Here is a 20,590-nt window from a genome sequence, read left to right as displayed (position 1 = left end):
GTTTCCTCAATTAGAGAACGATCCACATCCTTTCGCACCCCGAAAGGGCAGCTTACGAAATTGCAAGGTGCCAAGAGACCTCGCTTTTTCTGTGTCCTTTTTGATGGTTTGCAGGGCTTCCTCTACATGCAAGCCGAACAAAGCCTCTCCATCGAACAGCATGTCAAGTATTTTTGCCTGTACCTCCTGGTGAAACGAAGTAGCTTTCAACCAGCCTTACCGACTTAGAACAGCAGCACCCGCTAGCTGCCTGAAACCTGTGGAAGCGACATCTACTGCCGAATCAATAATCTCAGCAGAGGGGGAGGAGCCAAGCTCGCGTCCGAGATGGCCACGTTTTAGCTCGGCTCCGTTCGCTTTCCTGTTTGGAACGTCTATCCTGTCTTTTATCCTGCCCCGGGAAGTATTCCTTGATAGACTATGGAACTACGACATTTCACAGGCACTTACCGTTTGATCCGTTTGTTCCTGGGTGCCGCGGATCCTGAGCTTCACCCTTGTCTGCTTCGGGGCCTCCGGAGCGAGCGGGCCTGACACTCCTTGGCGGCGCCCGGGCGGGACGGAGCGCTGTGGCCGGCCCTTGGTGGCGGTGTGGGTTCGGTCGGAGAGGCCGATGTGCAATTAGACCGGTTGCGGCTATCCGGGCCTGATCCGGCGGTCCTGCGGCCTGGTGTTGGGGCGCTGCCTTCCATGGACGGGGTTGACCGTGTATGTGGCTCGTCTCCCCTTTGTTCTCCGGTCCGGCCATTTTGAGTCCCTCGCCCGGACTCGGAGAACGGAGCCGGTAGCGTGTGGGGAGCCGGCGACCCGCCTTCTTCTGGTGGCCCCCCTTCCTGCTCTGGTGGTGCCTCTGCTGGTGGTCGGCTGTATCCTGTTTGCCCCGCTGGTGTCCGGACGGGGGTCGGAGTTTGCCGCGGCCCCGCCGGGCTTCTAAGATGGCGGCCGACCCCATGTCTCTCGGCCTGGCCGAGCCTGGCGACGCTGGTCCGCCGCATGGCTCGTTTGCTGAATACCGTAAAGGTGAGCCTACGCTTGGCGACATCCTCGCCGCCTTGCGCTCCTGGAGTGCTCCCATGGCCGCACCTATCATTGACCTGGAGGAGGATCATTTTGCCGGGCCAGCTGGGCCCCCCCCGGTGTGGGCGGCTTCATCTCTGTTGTGTGCTGCTGGAACTTTCCTGGAGGCCGTGGGCCCGGCGACTGCCGTTGGTGTGGGTGTACGGATGCCGGCTGCCCTCCTTCATCCTGTGCTCCCCCCTGTGCGGGGGGTCCGCCGTCCGGGTCCCGTCCGGGCCGGCCTTGTTGGATCTCCCTTTCCTTTTTTGCCTCGAATGGCCGAACGAAGATCCTGTGATTGCTCCGCCGGATCGGCTACCCTCGTATTGCCGTCGGAACTGTGCCTGCATTGCCTGAGGTGGTTGCCGTCCTTTCCTGCTCATCTGGGTCGCAATCGATATGACTTGTGTGGATTGCCGATTGGACTCCCCGTTATTCACCTCCTGTTCCCCATGATCTGGTTCCTTGTGCGTTGGACGACTACAGCTTGGGATAAACAAGGACAGGGTTGAGATGAACTTGCCTCGGTGGACTGTTATCTTGCGGTATGGTCGGATGATCCGTTTGTAACTGTATGACTATGTTCGATACTCCTTCATGTTCCTGGAGTTTATCCTTGTGCTTATTATCTTCCCGTGGGCTCTGAGTATTTTCGGACGGGAGGGTGGGAGCTGATGGGATTTTGATTATATGGCTCCTCTCCCGTTGTTACTTCCCTGTTTTCCCTTCTTCTTTTTGTCTTTTGTTTCTTCCTTACTTTTATCTCTTCTATATTTCGGGTTCCGATTAGGGCGACAGGCACGCTGCCGGGGGGGTAGGCCATAGCCTTCTGCAGGGGTGCAGGGTGGGATGTGCGGGGTGGGGGGGGGGGTCTGTCATATTGTGTTTTCCCCTCATTCTTTTTTGGTTCTATGGCTCTTATGTATCCCCTTTTTTCGAGACGCGGTGTCGGCATGTGGCCCCCTGGGGTGTTTTTGCTAGCATGAGCCTTCTGGTATTCCTGCCGTCACGGTTTACTACGCATTCATTCCTCCTGTTACCACTGGTTCCATGTGCTGGTCTATTCTTGAGTGCTTCGTTAGCCATGGGGCGCGTGCAATGATGCTGCGTTCTTACTTCTCCCCCCCTTTTTTTCCTATGTCCTTCCCCCCCTTTTTTTTTTCCCCTCTCCCCTCTTTTTCTTTCCTCCCCTGGGTTGTGGTGGCAGAGGGCTTTTTGTTTTGCAAGCCTAATTTTAGTCTTGTGTATTATTGTGTGTTTTCGTAGTGGTGGGAAGGCGCGGGGCAGCGGTTTCAATTGCCTATTACTGTGGGACTCACGTTCTGCCTATGCCAAAATGTACCTGTTCTTTTTGAATTTTCCTGTGTTCGCTACTTCTGCTTGTTCGCGGCCCACCACGGCCCTCTGGACTTTACGGATTGCCCTTATTCTGAGACACCCTTTCTTCTATTATAAAATCAACCTTCTCTCATCCTGTACGTGGTGGTTGCTCGGTGGCTCTTTACCTTTGCTTTTCGTAAGGATTGCTGTGAGGTCCTGGGGGAGCTTGTGTACTACCTGATATGTTTCTTTTATTGTGGTGGCCGGCCCGATGGGTTGTAGGCCCGTATCTGTGAGCGCTTTCTGTACAATAAAGGTTTTTTTTTTAAAAATAATCTCAGCAGAGTTTAAATCCCCTTCTTGCAGTATCTTCAGAGCTTCAGCTTTTGACGGCTCTGGTAGCATATCTATATATGATGAAATGTCTGACCACATTTGACGGTTGTACCGACCCAGAACGGCTAATGAATTGGCTGCACAGACTGTTGTTGCTGCCATGGAGGAGACTCTTTTTTTCAATTGCGTCCAGTCGCCTGTCGTCCCTGTCAGGTGGGGTTGTGATCGGAGAAGATGGATTTCTAGCCCGTCTTTGAGCAGCCTGCACGATCACGGAGTCAGCCTTTGGGTGTCTTATGAGGCATGCTGGAGACTTGTCGGGCGCTTTATATTTCTTTTTTCCTTACATTACTTTCAATCCCTCCTTCCATATAAAATCTATAATGGTAATCGCCCGTACTTGTTTCCTGATCCTTCAAATCATAAAGGAAGCATTCCTCCTTCTTTGTCTCCATTGGAATGAGGAATCTTTGAGAAGCCTCCAATATCCACTGGAGGAGAATCAGCAGGAGCCGGAGGTGATGGACAAGGTGTTTGGATTTGGTACTCATCCCACTCCGACAAAAGAGATCTCTCTTCTACTTCACCTTCCTCCCTGTCTTCATCATCCGATGAATGTGCTTCAGGAGAATGATGCGAAGCCACTGGCGAAGGTGGTCTAGGAGACCGGAATTCTGAAGTGGAAGCTTGAGCCACTGGTGTAGGTGGCACGGACTCTGCAGATTCAGATGGTGGGAAACGGCGGTAATAGTCGTCCAGCATATGTTGAAGGTTATTCAAGAAAGCCATAGGCATCTGAGCTGTAGGGATATTATCAGTAGGTAAAGCCACATGTTCAGTAGAACGTTGGTCATCCTGATCATCTTCCTGGAACTTTATGAACAACTCCGAAGGGCTTCCAGCTGTCAGAAACCTGTCGTCCACTTCAGATGACTCTTCACTTTCATCTGAATCTAGTAATTTCTCAGTAGAGGTACCTTATGTGGAGAGATATGCAATGGAGATATGGGTTCAAGCGTGGAACCACGTTTCTGTAACAAAGAAGGTTTCGTTGTAGACTGCGTAGATGTTAATGCCGTAGACGGTGACCAGATTGTAACTCTGTACAAGATGACAACTTTTGCGTTGACGGGAGAGTCGTCGATGGGCCTGTCGACGATGGAATCATCACTGAAGGTGAAAACGTCGACGAGAAAGTGTCTGTCGACGAAGTTGTCTTCGACGATATGGAGGGCTTCGTCGACGATGTGGTCTTCGGCGACGATTTGGTCATCGACGACGATGTAGTTCGACGACGAGCTTGTCATCGACGAGGATAAAGTGGCCATCGTCAATGAGATTTTCCTTGTCTTGGTCGTCGACGGAGCGCCGAAGATAGGTACAGTCTCTTTCGTCGACGAGATGGGTTTCACAGAGACGTAGACCATCGTCAACAGGGATGACGCCGACAACATAATCATTTGAGGCTTAGGTGAGGAGAAGGTCACCATCGATGTAGATGTTACGTCGAGGGGAATCTTAGTCGACAAAGGGGTCGTCGATGACGGAGTCTTCTTTTGAGGGAGAATCTTCTCAGAAGTTGGCTTAGGAGGTAACATTTTCACTGACCTTCTCGGGCGTGGAAGGCAAAGGTTTGCCCTTGACAGGTGGAGCAGCCTTCTTAGAAGTGTTCTGAACCCTTAGAGGGTTGTTGGTTGTTGTTTTCTCACCACCTTGGCCCCAGGAGAAGATACAACCTCTTCAGCAGCCCTCTTCCTAGAGGACACAGATGACCCAGAGGCAATACCTCCTACCTCAGAAACTGGATTGTCCTGATCCTTAAGCTTCTGTAGCCACAGAAGTAGGCGGCCCTCTCTGTCCCTGAGGGTCTTTTGAGGGAAGGTCCTGCATATCTTGCAGTCCTTCACCTGATGATCCGGGTACAGGCAATAGATGCATTTCTTGTGGGGATCTTCTGAGAAAAGCCGGAGCTTACCACAAGATTCACAAGGCCTGAATAAGGATTTCTTAAAAGAAGACATCCTAAGAGTAGAAATTCCTGAAGAATTGAGTAGAATTGAGAAGAACTGAGCAGAGCTCAGGGAGACTCCCTTCACACGACGTGCGGTAGAAAATCTGAGAGCCTGAGCCTCTGAGGAGAACATTCTGGTGGGTGCTGTCACCTGATTGGCTGCAGTTTGGACTATACAAAATGACAATGATAGTCATGAGTGTGGAAGTTTTTGCTCTTGTAGCTTAGGGCTACTTTACTTCCTGGTTGTTTATTACCAAGGTTTTTTGGTTATTATGTGCATATTATTGCTTTTTTATGTACCATGGGACTCTCACTCAGACAACAGGGAATAATTCAGGCATGTGAATCCATGAAAGACACCTCAATACTGGACAATAATTGTTCCTTAGTTGTTGGAACTGGGGCAACTTCAACATGATCTTGTTTAGGCTTGATTCCATTCCTAGAAATACAGTGACCTAAATACTCCACCTCACTACAATTTAACTAGCACTCAGATTCCTCTAGTCAGATCTTTTTGTCGCAACCTCTGTATTACATTTCTCAAATTGGCACCATTTTTCTTCTTAAATTTTCCCATAAACCATAATGCTATCTTGAAACGCAATAGCTCATTGGACCCCTTCTGGCTTTTCTTTCATCAGTCTCTGAAATACAGTTGCCACACATTCTTGGGGGTGGGGGAGCAGCCCTTTGTGCTGCTGGGATGATGCAGTGTAATATGCACTCACAGAATCTTTGCAAAAAGTGCAGTTTTGTTTTGTAACAGCACCATCTATCAGGGTGCATTTGTTATTATATCTACTTGTCGATAGGTTGTTTTACATACGTCGTTAAACCTCTAGTGTGTTACGCACACAGTGACTTCCTCCAGTGCCTGACCTCATATTGGCCACAGTCAGGACAGGGACTTTAACACAGCAGATTCATTTAAGAGAATTTGCGCCTTTCACGCATGACTGCGTTCTGAGACTTTCCATATTGAATAAAGTGATCTGAAATCGGTGAGCGGGCAAAAGCAGCGCAGAGTGACGTCCACAAGGTATGAGGGAGCACAGACAGTGTAATGCCCACACACCCCGATATGGCTGAGGAGGGCACAGGCAGCCTGCACCAAGGAATGTACACACATGCCCTGAAACTGCAGAGACTAGCACAGACAGCACCGCTGCAGAGTAAAGTCCTCCCTCAGCCCTCCCAAAACCTCTGAGGAAGGCACAGGAACAGCAGAAGTCGAGTAACATCCACACCATCTGAAACCTCCGAGGGGATTTGGATCTGGGTAGCGCGCCAAGCTACACCACCAGACCACCTACATCCTCTGAGGAGGGCACAAGCAACGCAGGTGCAAAGTAAGGTCCACACACACCGCCAGCATCCTCTTAGGAGGACATGGGCATCGTAGAAGTCAAGTAATGTCGTTGTACTCCCGCACCTCCCTCCCCACCTTAACATGCAAGGAGGACATATACAGCAGCTGAAGAGGAGGGAGCCAGGAGAGCAGATGGCAAGCTATGTCCAAAGACCAGCTGAAGCCTTTGAGGAGGGCACAGACAATGCCCACAAACCACGTGCATCCTCTGAGGAGGCAACAGACAGCACGGAAATACCCGCTGAGAAGGGCACAGTGACAGCAGACACCGAGTAATGTCCACACACCACCTGGGCCCTCCTCCAAGGGCACAGGCACCAAAGGCAGCAGTTAATGTCCACACACACACACCCTGGAACCTCCGAGGAGGACATGGGCAGTGAGATCAAAGCTGTGTCCACACACCACCTGCATCCTCGGAGATGGCCACAGACAGCACAGAAGCACCAAGCGGAGAAGGGCACAGTGAGAGCAAACATTGGGTAAATGTCCACACACTCCCTGGAAAATTGGAGTAAGACATAGACAGCAAACTCTATGCTGTGTTCACACACTACCGGAAACCTCTAAGGAGGGCACGAGCAACGGATAATGTCCACACACGACCTGCATCCTCTGAGGAGGCTATAGACAGCTTGGTGTTTAGCAAGGAGAGATGACTTCCGCATCTCGCGAGCGGTGAAAGTCTGGTTTAATGACGCCGAGGTGAACGAACCGAGCAATCCTGCTCTTGGCGTGGCGTTTAATGTTCCCAAGAATGGCGGCAAAATTTAAATACTCGGGAGAATTGAAAGGTTGCAATTAAGAGTGTGACAAAAGCGCTATCCCCGTAAATATGGAAGGACGGCATAGTGTGAATTTAAAAGAGTTCACCACCGTTAAATATACAGTCCTGAATTGATGAATATTACCAGATAAGACTGTGCCAAGAAAATATATATATATCTCTGAAGACCGAATTATCTATTAGCCCTAGTCCTGATGAGGCCAGAATTATGATGGCTGAAACGCGGACACATTTTTTGAAGAAGACCCCAGCCAAATTATTGAATGTGTAAAAGTATTATTTACAAGGAGTAAAAGGATTTAAGATAGCCTAAAAAGATATGGACTACTCATACTTCTTGTGTTAGGTCTGGTGGAGCTTACTTTGAAAGGAATGCGGAGTCTGTACATATAGCAAGCATCCTTTTTGTAAGAAAAATTGGGCTATAGTATTCGAATAAGGATACATTTTTTTGATTAACCCCTTGCATGCTGATGACGGAACCGCTCCGTCATCAGCTGCGGGTGCGCTGTGCTGATGACGGAGCGGTTCCGTCATGGCCCGCCCCGCTCGATAGAACGCTCATGCGCGGCACGAATTCCGCGCCTGCGCCGAGGGTTCTATTGCGCGGGGCGGGCCATGACGGAACCGCTCCGTCACAAGCATAGCTCAACCGACGCTGGTGACGGAGCGGTTCAGTCACCAGCATGAGGCCGCCGCGCGGCCGCCCCGCCCCCTTAGCACTGCGGCGGAATAGCCGCCGCAGTGAAGGGGTTAATGTGTATATGTCCATATAAATAATAATATGTAAATATATATGTTGTTGTGTTTGTTTATAGTAGGTGGGCCGACAAATGATACAAGCCCCTATTTAATTCTAATTCTTTTTTAATTAAAGTGAAAAACAAGAAGGAAAATAAGATTTGGTGGTCTCTCTGTGGACGTGGGAAATTTTATTTTATTTAAATAAATACAAAAATAGATGTTTTTCCTGACAATTTATTTTGTCGTTAGGTTAGATAACTTAACTATCTCACCTATGAATCTAAAATCTATTATTAGTGACCTAGGCATCATTTCACTTTATGTATAATAGACAGCACAGAAGCACCCGCTGAGAAGGGCATAGGGAGAGCAGACAGTAGGTAATGTCCCCACACACCCTAAAACCTCAGAGGAGTTTGTGGGCAGCGAGCTCAAAGCTATTTCCACACACCACCTGAACAGAGGCGGGCAAAGGCAACACAGGCTGTAATGGCCACACAGACTCCCAGGGTATAGACAGCAGAGCAGACTGAGACTAAAGGCAGCAGAGAGATTGAGCAATGGCCTGCGCCTCCCTCACACACTCCCCGAAACATGTGCGGTGGGCACAGGTAGCACAGATGAGAAGTAATGTGCACAGCCCCATAATTATTAAAGACCGAGTGAGGTTAGCATAAAAAGTGTGACATTTTAAAACACAGTTAATATGCATAACATACAGAAGGACAGAGGAGGCTGTTCCTGTGGACGCTGAAGCCAACTCTTACTTCTGGAAAGCAGAAGGGTTTGGTGAATTTAGTGTTTGCTAGGAGGTGACCTCCGGTGGCGCCACAATGCCTAATCTTAAATGCACCTCTATAACACACATGACCCGAAGCCAAACTTCACTGGAGGGCTGAACACACAACACAGGCACACTGATGCCACACACATGGGCTAATCAGGCCACAGAATAAAAACCTTGACAGAGTCTCTCAGAGTTGTTCTGGAAACTCATCTTACACAGGGAAGCACCACTCACCTCAGGGTGGTGCTCTGGCACAGGACCACATCCGGCTGGTCCGCCCGTAATGCACCAGTTTCTCCCAAGACTGCAGCTTCCTAAAATTTTCCTCCATCTGGCCGTCTAAAGAATTTCTGATCGAAGTCCATCCAGACAGTGAAGTGTGGAAAGTGCTCAAAGTCCACGAGGCACGTGTTACGGAAGCACCTTTAGAATCTGGAGATTCCCTTCCCTGCCAGTGGGGAGCTCAGCCCAGCAACAAGGTACCTCTGCCTTAGACACCTCACACAGACTACCTTGCAATGAGATGGCACCCTTTAAGTCAGGAAATACTGCCCTACAGATATACTGATCCATTCAAAAATGACTGAGGCAGTCACTGTCAACACACAGCTTGGGATCTCTGCTCTTTTTCCACAAGTGCTTACATAGGGCGCAATACTATCCCCATGGACGGGGGGGGGGGGTCTTCTAAACAGAAAGTGAAACAACTCATTGTTGGGGGTGGAACGTTATATGTAATGTGCCAACCACGGCAGACGATTTTGGTCAATCAGGTTTGTTCTTTTTTGTTGTTGCTATTTTGAACGGTCTTACGTAACTGATTCATTTGTTCATTGTAAAAGGTTGGGTTATGTGGAGGTTGGCATGTCCCATGGAATCAGGAGTTCTTTTGGTTCTAGGGTAAGTAAGAGTTAGTGATGACTGACCAAGGGGGGGTGGGGGTGGGGGGGGGGTCAGGCGCTGGAAGTCGCATACTGGTGTCAATCAAATCAATCAAGGATTTATAAAGTGTAGCAAATCACCCGGGAAGTTCTCAAGGCGCTGGAGTTGCTAACTGCTTCGTGGTGATATGTTCACTGGAACAGTCAGGCCTTGAGACCTTTGCTGAATTGCTGGAGTGATGAGGCGGTCCTGAGATGCAAAGAACATCCTCCACTGTTGCTTCGACTGGTGTCTGCGAGGAAGAGGGAGGCAGATCATAGGTGTCTGGTCAGTTGGGGGCTGGTCATGCATTTGTTGATGTATGCTGGTCCTTCGTTATGCAGGACTTTGTATACGTAGGCCAACATCTTGATCTGGCATCTCTTCTGGATCGAGAGCCAGTGTAGTTTCTTGAGGTGGGGTGTGATGTGGGTACATTTGGGGAGGTCAAGGATAAGTCTCGCAGCTGAGTTTTGTATTGTCTGTAGTCTCTTCAGGAGGCGTGCAGTGATTCCTACGTAGAGTGTGTTCCCGTAGTCCAGTCTACTGGTGAAGAGGGCTTGGGTGACAGTCCTTCTGGTATGGACTGTGAGACACCTGAAGACCTTTCGGAGCATGCGTAGCCTGTGGAAGCAGGCGGATGAGATTGTGTTTACCGGTTTCTTCATAGATAGCTTGCCAGGAGGTTGCGGTGTTCCAAGTGTTCGGTGAGTTGGTGGTTGATTGTGTTCTCAAGAACCTTCGCTCGAAAGGGGAGCAGAGAGATGGGTTCAGTGCTTGTCTGTCATTTCGAGTTTCTCTTTAATCACAAAGGGATCATGTTTTAATGTTGCAATGGAGAAGAAGGTTAAGAGCAGAAGGGGATGGTATACCACATGTGTAGGCAATTAGCCACTTCACGGTATGCCTGAACAAATTCTATAGCAACAAACCACTTCACAGGGTGGGAGCTCCATCTCCTGGCAGGGAAGCATATAGGGGCACACGTTCACATTCACCAGCAGCTCTCCACTGCAAGGTGACTCTCTGGCCTATTTTAAAGCAATAGGCCACCTTGTGGTGAGATCTAGACCCGTTCCCCAGCTTTCAGACAATCCTAGCTAAACAATCCTATTCCCAAGCCACAGTAATGTGAGTCCAGCCTAATTTTTCAGCCAAGGACCACATTGTCATAAGCCACAGTTGCAACTGTCCAGTCTTGAGCCACCTTGAGGTGAGCCTTACACTTTAGTCATAGGTCACCTCACTGCGGCGTAGACCCACATGGCACTCTTTGGACTACTTCATGCACCCCAATCCTGAGTACATGTCATGAAGCGGCTATTGTCTCCAACCCTCTCCCGAACTCCCCCCACTCTGCCTGAATTTCATCACTAGGGTCAGCCCTGCAATGTGCTTCTCTTTCTACTCTTGCCCATTTCATCTGTGCACATCTCGATTCAGCTCTGGCTCTTGTCCCTTGGTGCATATTCAATCCACTCCTAGATCTTTTACCTCTATGCATCTCCACTCTATATGCAAACTCTTACCCACCTTGACTCATGTTTCTAATCGGCTCCCAGATCTCTTTTAACAACATCCATGCATTTCCAATGTGCTCCCAGACCTCTCATCACAGAATTTCCACTCTGCTCCCATTAACCCCTTTCGTCAGTTTTTCTAAACCAATCACTAAACCACTTCCTCGTCAACAGCAGCACAGATCCATTGTGCTCCCAGGGCCCTTCTCCAATTTCTAGTTTATTCCCAGGTTACATATGGCAACTTACTAATACAAAGCTACACTTAGCAAATTCCATCTTTGCCCATTGTCCAGTTTTACCCAATTTCTAGATGCGTATTTAACCTGGTATGGCCCCCTAAATTCGGACAACGCTCAGCAGTCCATCACTTTCAGCCAATCTCCGCCTTTTTTTTGTAATCACCAATTTTCTCTAAAAGTTTGTCACTGTCCCCAGTTACAAAATCCTTCAGGAAATGGGATAACAATTTAGAACTTACTGGTCACTCCCACATACAAGTAAATTAAGTCATGCAAGTATGCACACAGATTGTGGCCTCTCCACACATTTGACCATTCTAAGAGTTCTCTCAACTTGGCCACTAGCCTGGGGGTTATAAGAGGATGTCCTGGTGTATTTGACCTCTAAGCACTCCAAAGAACTCTCATTTCACGAGACAAGCTGTGTACCACTGTCAGTCACAATGTAAGAAGGGATGCCTTCCCTGCTAAATATTTCCTTAACCCCTTCCATGCTGATGACGAGCTCAGCATCAGCGTAACCTGCCGTACGCGGATGACGAGCTGAGCTCGTCATGTAACACGGTAATTTAAAAATTGCCACACACTGCGGGAAAAGCCGCCGCAGCGATGCGGTTAAGCAAAGTGATGGTACTGCCGGTAGTAATGGTTTGTAAGAAAACCCACCTCAAACCACTTTGGAGTATACACCTACCACTACAGGACTGTTAGACCTGGCACCATTGGCGTGGGTCTCCCTTCCATTTTTTTGCTGTTGCCTCGTATTTTTGCTGGTATTAGATGCTTTGGGCACTGTGCCACTGCTATTCAGTGCCACAGTGCAAGTGCTCCCTGTTGTAAATTGATGTATGGATTGGCGATTCCATGTTTGGCTATTTTGGTTTACTTTTCAGACCCTAGTCTAGTGCACTGAGTGTGCCAGGGCGTGTAATCCAAATACTGATGGTGGGCTACAGCATTGGTTGTGCCACCCACAGAAGCAGCCTTGTAAAATGTGTCTAAGGTCTGCAATTGCAGAGCCTGCGTGCAGTCTGGTACTGTCATGCGACTGGGCAAGTGCACCCACTTGCCAGTCCCGAAACCTTCCCTTTCCTTCATATCAGTCACCCCTATGGTAGGCCCAAGGGCAGGGTGCATTGTAAGCATAAGGTAGGATGTGTGTGGCATGTCCTAATAGTGAATTACAGCCATTTTCGTTTTTTCACTATTGCAAGGCTACCTGTTCTCCATAGGCCAGAATACATTTTATAATCCTAACTGTTTCAGAGAACATGGTAGAAATTCGAGTATAGTATGCCTGAACTCAGAATAATAAAATACATCTTTTAGTAAAGTTTATTTTAATATTCTGTGTTTGCAAATACCACTTTTAGAAAGTAGGTCTTTGCTTGTCTAACCATTCAAACCTGCCTCTGCTAGGATATGTATTCCTATGTCTGGTTTCATGAAATGACAGGGCTGGGGAATTCCAAAAGACAGGCTGAGTCACCCAGTGGTGAATAGAGAGATCTGCATCTAGATGGGAGGGAGGAGTGCACCGGAACTCTGAATAGAGCTGTGCCTGCCTTCCACAATGCTGGCTCCCCCCCCTTTGGAGCGGCTGATGTCTCTGCCCTGCACACTGAAAGAAGAGAAGGAGTCCTGTCAACAAAGTGCTCGAGGACTGTACTTGTATTGTATTGTAATTGCATTTATATAGCGCTTACTACCCGACAAGGCGACAAAGCGCTTTTTCGGCGGGTAGCACGCTACTCCGGGACCCATAGTGGAATAGTGTTGAATTAGTATAGTGAAAAATGCAAGTACATTTTAAGTGGTGGATAGTTTAGTCAGTTATTTGGATTTGGAATGATAGCAGAAGGATATAGGAGGACAAAGGTTTGTATTTATTTATCGCTTGTTGACGCACGCTATTCAGGAAGCCTATAAAGGATTAGTGGTGAATTAATATGGTGAAATATAAGGTAATTTCAGTGGTGGATATTAGTTTGTTACTTGGAGTGAGAAGGATAGCGGAGGGATAAAAGGGGAAGAAAGATTTGCATTCATATAGCACTTGTTACCCCTGATGGGCGTTGAAGTGCTTTTCTGGCGAGTAGCACGCCACTTCGGAACCCATAAAGGATTACTGTTGAAAACTAGTATAGTAAAATATGAAGTAATTTGAGTAGTGGATATGTTATTCAGTTATTTGGGTAGTATATTAGTATAGTTTATTATGGAATTTGGGAAGTGAACATGTTAGTCTTAATTTCGATTGAAAAGGATAGTGGAGGGATAAAAGAGTGAAAGATTTTTTTTAGGTCTTAGCTATGGGAGGAGGCTTTTGGATGAGTAAAAAGGAGTTTTGGAGGGGAGGACTCAGAGGAAAGTGTTTAGAAAGGTTTGTTTTAGGGGAATCGGTATAGTAAAAGAGGTGTGGGATGATGCAAGGAGGGGTAGAGTAGGAGATAAAAGGTGGTCTGTTAGGTGTAATTACAGCAGGGAGAGTGTGTCTGAATGGGATGTAGTTATGTATGGTGTTGATTGGCGTTGTGTTAGTGATGAGTGTATTGGTTAGTGGTATAGGATAGAGTTGTGTACTGTTTGTGGGTGATGGTGGATATGTGTAGTAGTTGGGATAGTAGGGTGTGTAGATGTGGTTTGGTTGGGTTGGTGGTGCATGCTGGTACATTAATCTGTGCATAGTGTTGTGCGTGGTGTACATTTGGTGTTCGTGTGTTGCTCTGTTTGTGGATGTGGATGGTGTGGGCTGGGTATTGCTAAATGAGAAAATGGGCAGCATTTTTAGCCCTGGTCCTTCTCGAACAGGCTCAAACAGGCAACTACCCTTGTCCTCTCCGCCCTTAACAGGCTCAAACAGGCAACTACCCTTGTCCCCTCCGCCCTTAGCCTCTCCACCCTTAGCCTCTACACCCTTAGCCTGGCCTTTTATAGCCCTAGTAACCAGGTGACCCTTTCAGCCAATGGGAACCCTAGATCTAACATTATTCAATCACAACACTAGCCCTAAAATCTAGAACCAATAGGCGACCAGGACCTTACAGCCAATCTTAGCCCTTGTCCAAGCACCCAATCAGTTCAAAAACCCTGATCTCTACGTCCAATAAAGGCCTTAGCCCTGCCAGTAGCCCCAACCCAAGTCGAAGCAGCCAATGGTACAGGTAGCCCTAGTCCCCACTTCCAATAGAAAGCCTAACCCTGCTCTTAGTCCCACAACTAGTCCAACAACCAAACACACCAGAAGCCCTAAAGAGCTACTTCCAATTAAAGGTCTAACCCTAGCCCTAGTCCCACCCTACTCCCAACAACCAATAACATAGGAAACCCTAGTCCCTACTTCCAATAGAAATCCTAACACTAGCCCTAGTCCCAACCCTACAATGATTGAATCACAGACCCAGAAACCAATAAGAACCCTCAAATACCCAACCAATGAGGACATTAACCCTAACCCAATAGAAACACCAGATACAACCACCAATCAGTGTATACATGTGCCAACCACTAGCAGGCCATATAAGGTCCCAGCGACATCAGACAAGGTTTGCTGGCCAGGGAGTTGGAAGCTGCTTCTCCGGTTCAGAATCTCCTAGGAGACAGACAGGCTCAATTCACACTTTGGACTTCTGCAGGTAAAGGCTCCACTAACTCGAAATCTAACAATACTGTTTGAATAAAACTTTACTCCCCCTGCTGGCCAAAAAACGAAGAGCACAGGCCCCTAGTAAATACAGTTTAAACAGCTCACAGAAGCACCCTCTGATGTAGAATATCCCTGCTGCTGGGGGAGGAGGGAGGCATGGCGGCTAGCCTCACAGGCTTGTGAACACAAAATGGTGGCTGGGGGTGCACTGTTTTAACACACAGGTCTAAGCACAGAGCAAAGGAGAAATTTGGAGGGAAAACAGATTTGTCACCAAGGAATGAGAGGGACACACTAGAGAGGTTGGACTGCAAATACCACAATTCAACACGGTAAAATGCAAGCAATCATGGGCAGGGAAAACCACAAGTTTAAAACACAAAACTGGTGATAAAATATGCAATCACAGGCAGGTAAAAACTGCAATTTTAAACTGCAACAACCACATGCAAAGACAAAGTGCTCAGGAATTGGTTTGGACAAGGCACAGGCCCCTCTCCCCTCAGAACAAAGGATTTTGAGGTGTAAATAATGGGACCCTGCTCCCAAGAAATTAGATCACTTTTGGACTAAAAGAAGAAACCTTTACTGAGGAGAGGAACCTGAAGAAACTGAGGAGAGACTATTCCCAAGCTGAAGTGCTGCTTGGGGGATTGGCCTGCAGTGGTTGCCTTACTGCCAAAGGAAGGAGAAAGGAACTTTGTGTACTTTGCTTTCAACTTGTGAAGGATCTCCAAGGGCTTGGAAAAGAGCTTGCCTCCTGCTGAAGTCTCAGGGACAACAGACTTCACCCCCCAGCTCCCCAGAGTTCTTTTGGAAGTGCCTGCTGCTGTGTTGGGCCTTCGGAGGAACTGCGTGTCGCAAGGAGCTGGAAGCGCGACTCAACGAGAAGAAGCGCATCGCTGTGCCTGCAGTCACAACTCCGGAGAAAGGAGGGTGTCGCCACTGGAACTGTCGCACTGCACCGCATCGGAGAGAAGCATGCCGCAACGAAGAGGAAGCGTGTCGCCATCGCTGCTGCTGCCGTCGCAACTCTGAAGAAGGAGGGTGTCGCCGCTGGAGCTGTCACACTGCACCACATCAGAAGAAGAATCTCGCAACGAGGTCGGAGCGTGTCGCCGTCGCTGTGCCTGCCGTTGCAACTCCGGAGAAGGAGGGTGTTGCCGCAGCACCGCATCAATCAAGAGCACCTCGCATCCCGAGAAGCGCGCCGCCGTCAGAGCTGCTGCCGTTGCATCTTGAATGTCGCCGCTGTAGTTGTCGCATCGAGCGGAAGCTTCACACATCGTGGAAGAAGAGAGTCGCCGCTGGACCTGCTGCCGTTGCATCTTGGATGTCGCCGCTGTAGTCCACGCATCAGACCGAGAACTTCTCGTATCCCCGAGAAGCGTGCCGCATCTGGAAGATCTTCACGTCTTTATTTCTTTGTATCTGAACTTTGCCGCATTTCCCATCGCTGCAACATTGCTTGTCGTGGAAGCGCAACGCAACTTAAGGTACATTGACACAGAGTGTCGCATATAAGAACTGAACTGAACTAAGCTTAATCTACCATCTTAAAGTAATCATAGTGTGTATTTTTGTCGTTTATGGTCTTGTGGTAACTCTACATAAAGTCTACTTATTTTATATATAAAACCTGTGTGGTGTCCATTTGTAGTGTTGTCACTGGGTTACTGTATGTGGTCACAACTGCTTAACTTACAATACCTCTGAAATAAGCCTGGACTGCTCACGCCACACAACCTAGAGGGTGAGATGGGGTTATTTTAGGTGTGTAATCCCCTTTCCCTGACTAGAGGAGAGGGTCCCTATTTGTCACAAGTACCCACCTGTGCCAACCAAAGACCCTCAATTCTAACAAGGAGTATAACACTGATGTTCCAGTAAACTCATAAAAGGCCAAATAAAATCCAAGCAGATCTTTACCCAGGGTCCACCCAGGTCTTGCACATGCGGAGTATCATTTCCACTGCAAGTCTCTTCACCCTCTTTGCCAACTTTACACTCAATGATCCTTTTTAGGCGTCGCCTAGCAATGCAGTGCATGCGCTGCTTCGCCTTGGCGAGACTATTGTTGTCGGTTTGGTGCGCGAAGGGGACAGGCCATGTGCGCGGCCAGACAGGCCATGTGCGCGCGCATGGCGTCTCCTTTCTGCCGTCTCCTTTCTAACAATGTTAACTTTCGCACGCTCCCACCGCATGCTTGATTTAGCTTTCAGTTTCACTGCTGCCACTTAAACATATGCACGCGCTTTACCTTTGCTTGCGCCTCATTGATCTAACCAAGCCTTGGTAAAGCGAATAGGTCTTGCCCCGAGTGTTTAATTATCTTGGAAGGCAATGAAAGCTATTTAGTTTACAATGCATTAAATCAGATGGTAATGGCACAGCAGTAATGAGAAGCACAACCTTCATATAAAATCTCTACACAGCACTTTTAACTAAGGTGCATAATGGCCCAACAGATGGATGCAAGAAGAGGTGGTGTCACGCACACCGCAGTAGCACTTCAAGAGTAGCTGGTGTGGCAACACAGAGCCACGTACCTCTATACTGTGTTTTTACAGAGTTCTAGCTTATACCATGTATACAAGGATGGAGAGAAAAAGAAGTACAGCTACTAATCATGTTTGCAGTCATAAAATTAGAAAAAAGGTTTTCAAAAACACAAATTGGGCAAACAGTTTCTTGTTGCAGGGAACCATGTTAACTTTTTGAGAGATGAAAATGGCTGGCATAATGAAGTGCAAGACAGAAAGAAGATATCCCTGCTCGCCACACAATGTTTACAACACAATTTCATTACTTGTATATTTTCCTTTTCGTCCTGACATTAACATATATGTAAAGTACACTACAGATGCAACAGTCAGTTCATGTCAAGCATTTTGGCCTCAGTGTGAAGATCATTTAGTAGGCCCTTGTTACTGGGACTAGACAGAAACTTGGAGCCACAGCACAATGACGGCCATAAATCTTGCAGGGCCTCCCTCTGCTGACCAGCAGTAACTGCCTTAACTTCAAACGCAAAGACGGCTATTAAACATGCACTCAGTGAAAGTAAAACATGAGTCTCACATTCTTTAAGTGGGAAAAATACACTTTACTAGAATAAAAAACAAGCATTTGCAATGCAATAGGTCTCACATTTACGAAACCATCGTAAATGGGAGACCTATTGCATTGCAAATGCTTGTTTTAACTTGTCTCTACATCCCCATATTTTTTCTTCACCTTTTTTTTTTCATAGTTACACTAAAATGACTCTTGGGCTAAAAAGATTGGCTTGTCTCATATAGCCTTGAGTAGGCACAAATCGATCACCCTCCATTAAAACATGTGCATCATAATGAAAAGCTCACCCTAACAATAAAAAAATGGCGTAGCACACACCTGAATACAATTCCAACTTGGAACCTTATTAATTATCCAGCGAGATAACATACGTTTCTGAACTGCCTTGCCTTTCCTACACCCAGCATAGCCCACAAAGAGATGTTCATTGTATCAGATTCCTCTGCTATAGTCTAAAAAGTGAGAACCAACTGGTGCAGCCACTCCTCCTTTGTACAATGCAATGGGGCTAAAAAGAGGGAAGGGTAATAGACTACCCTGACTGAAATATGGTCACTGCCTTGGGCAGGAAAGCAGCCCTGGTTCCAGCTTGTCAGGGAAGAAGAGGGGCAGATGCTCAGTATGTGCAATTCACTGACCAGCACCCAAGAAAATACTGCCTTCAGCGTTAACAGCTTTAACTGGCAACTGTGATGAGACTGAGACTGAGACTCCATCAAATATGTCAAAAGGAGATCTAGTCCCCATTGAAACATGACGAAAGGCGTTGGATATAAGTATGCCAGTCCTTTTAAGAAATGGAAGAGGGAAGGCTGGCCAGGAAGACAAAGGAGAGTCGACAAGGACTCCAGGTATTCTTTAACTGTGCCTACCGCACAGCCCTGCAAGGCCAGCAGAAGTGCAAAATGGAGGATCTCAGATAGGCAGTCCTATAAAGGTGACAAACTTATTTCATCTTCCAGAATAGATCGCTGTTGCAGATCTATTCAGATTTTATACAGAAGGGTGCAGATAGAATTACATTCACAAACTCCGGGGCCAGGTGAAAAAAGATCACATGCCTCAGTTCAATCTCCATGCATGAAGTCGGAGGTTCTACAGATTACAGATTCCATCCTGGAGATTGAGGGGCAGGTTTTTCCCCCCCCGAGAGGTCAATGGAGCAGGGGCACAGGGAGAGGCAAAGAAGGTCTACATACTTCAACCTCCTCGGTCAAACCGGAGTGATAAGAATGACTAATCCCGGTGTTGCTGCATCTTCCTCAGTACACAAGGAATCTATGGTATGAAGGAAAAACAGGTAGTGAAGGAGAAAACCCTACCGCAACCAAAACACATCCTTCAAGGCTCACTTTAACAGAAATGGAGGGCACAGAACTGAGGGTATGGAGCATTTTCCAGTGTAGTATAAAGATCCGTTTAAGGTGTTCCACACAGGGAAAAGATGTCCTGTACCACCTCCGAATAAGATACCACTTGTGGTCCGCAAAATAACACCAGTTCAGACCGTCAGCCCGGACATTCAGGAGCCTAGCCAAGTGATTGGCAGTTAGCCACTGTTGCTCCCAAGCGCATAGCCTCAGCACCTCATGACAAAAGAGTAGAGACCCCATTCCTCTCTGCTTGTAAGAGGTACTACATCACTGTTGTATTGTCTGTCAAGATCTATATGGACCGAATGCAAAAGGAAGAGAGAAAGGCCTTGATCGCCAGCCAGATTACTCTCAGTTCTAGCAGGTCGATGTGTAGCATGTGCCTCTCTGGAGACCAAAGGCCCCTGAACCCAGTTCCTCCAGATGAGCACGCCACCCAGGAGTGTAGGCATCTGTCACTGCAGAGGTCACAATCGGTGGAAGATAGGACATCCCTTGAAGCAAGCTCTCCTACATCAACCAACAGACAAGCACCACTGCAGTGTTTCGGGACACCACTATGAAATCCACCATATCTTCCTCATATTGAAACCACTGTCTGCGAAAACACTATGGCAGAGCCCAATGTGCCAGCATACAGAGGCCGTGGAGTGGCGGATCCAGGAGACATCGACCCTTGACAAATGTGTGACTAAAGGGTGGTGTTCTCACAACGGTCCCGGGTTCGGAGACCAGATTACGAAACTCAGATGCTATTGGAAAATGTGTAACGATGTTGATTTAACTTTCCTCCATAATTGGTCAGATTGTGACAAAGAACAGTTTCTAGAGGGATCTATACCCCTACCCAAGTGACCCAGTAAGGCAAATAAGAGTGGCTGAAACATGTATGTAAATGCAGATGGGGTAAAGGAATGGTAACTCCTCCTGTACACCCCTCTTGATTTTTAATCCTGTCAAGGTGGACCAATAATACAGGGGTTCAGATGGTACCTCCTTATGCAGTTTTATCTCACTTTCCTTCTGCACCAGTGATCCCTCATCAGGGAAACTTTTCCTTATCTTCCTCACACAAAAAAAAATCAGTGCTCCGCCCAGTGTGTTGGTCTGCAGCTGGGCGTTGTTAGCGGCCCTATAATGAAGCATGCCACTGTATAGTGGGTGAGCGCAGTATTAACAAAAATCTATTGATTTTCCCTTCTATCTCACTTCTTCAACCATTTTCTAACAATTTATTTAGGACAGAGGCACGGACAAAGTGTATTACAGCAGGGTCTCCGTTGTTGTATGGTTTCGTCCTCTTTTTGTGAATTTCCAAGCATGCAGACATGACCAGGAAATTATAGGAACCCAGTAGATCTAGCAGGCGTGAAACCTTTAGGGCTGGTATACAG

General features: G+C 47.6%; 1 protein-coding gene across 2 annotated transcripts in view; it reads right to left on the bottom strand.

Moving 5' to 3' along the window:
• Positions 1-20,590, bottom strand: part of TJAP1 (tight junction associated protein 1) — a 475,927-nt gene that overhangs the window by 443,325 nt on the left and 12,012 nt on the right. The window contains exon 1 of one of the 2 annotated variants that reach the window (XM_078647439.1): positions 8,651-8,772. The exons of the other annotated variant lie outside the window; for it this stretch is intronic. The gene's annotated coding sequence lies outside the window, so the exon portion shown is untranslated. Of the gene's footprint in view, positions 1-8,650; positions 8,773-20,590 lie in introns of those variants that run through there. 2 annotated transcript variants of the gene reach the window in all.

The sequence above is a fragment of the Lissotriton helveticus genome, chromosome 6 (assembly GCF_964261635.1).
Source record: "Lissotriton helveticus chromosome 6, aLisHel1.1, whole genome shotgun sequence".
NCBI lineage: Eukaryota > Metazoa > Chordata > Amphibia > Caudata > Salamandridae > Lissotriton > Lissotriton helveticus.
Note: the sequence above shows the minus strand (reverse complement) of the source record. Positions and strands in the feature narration are given on the sequence as shown.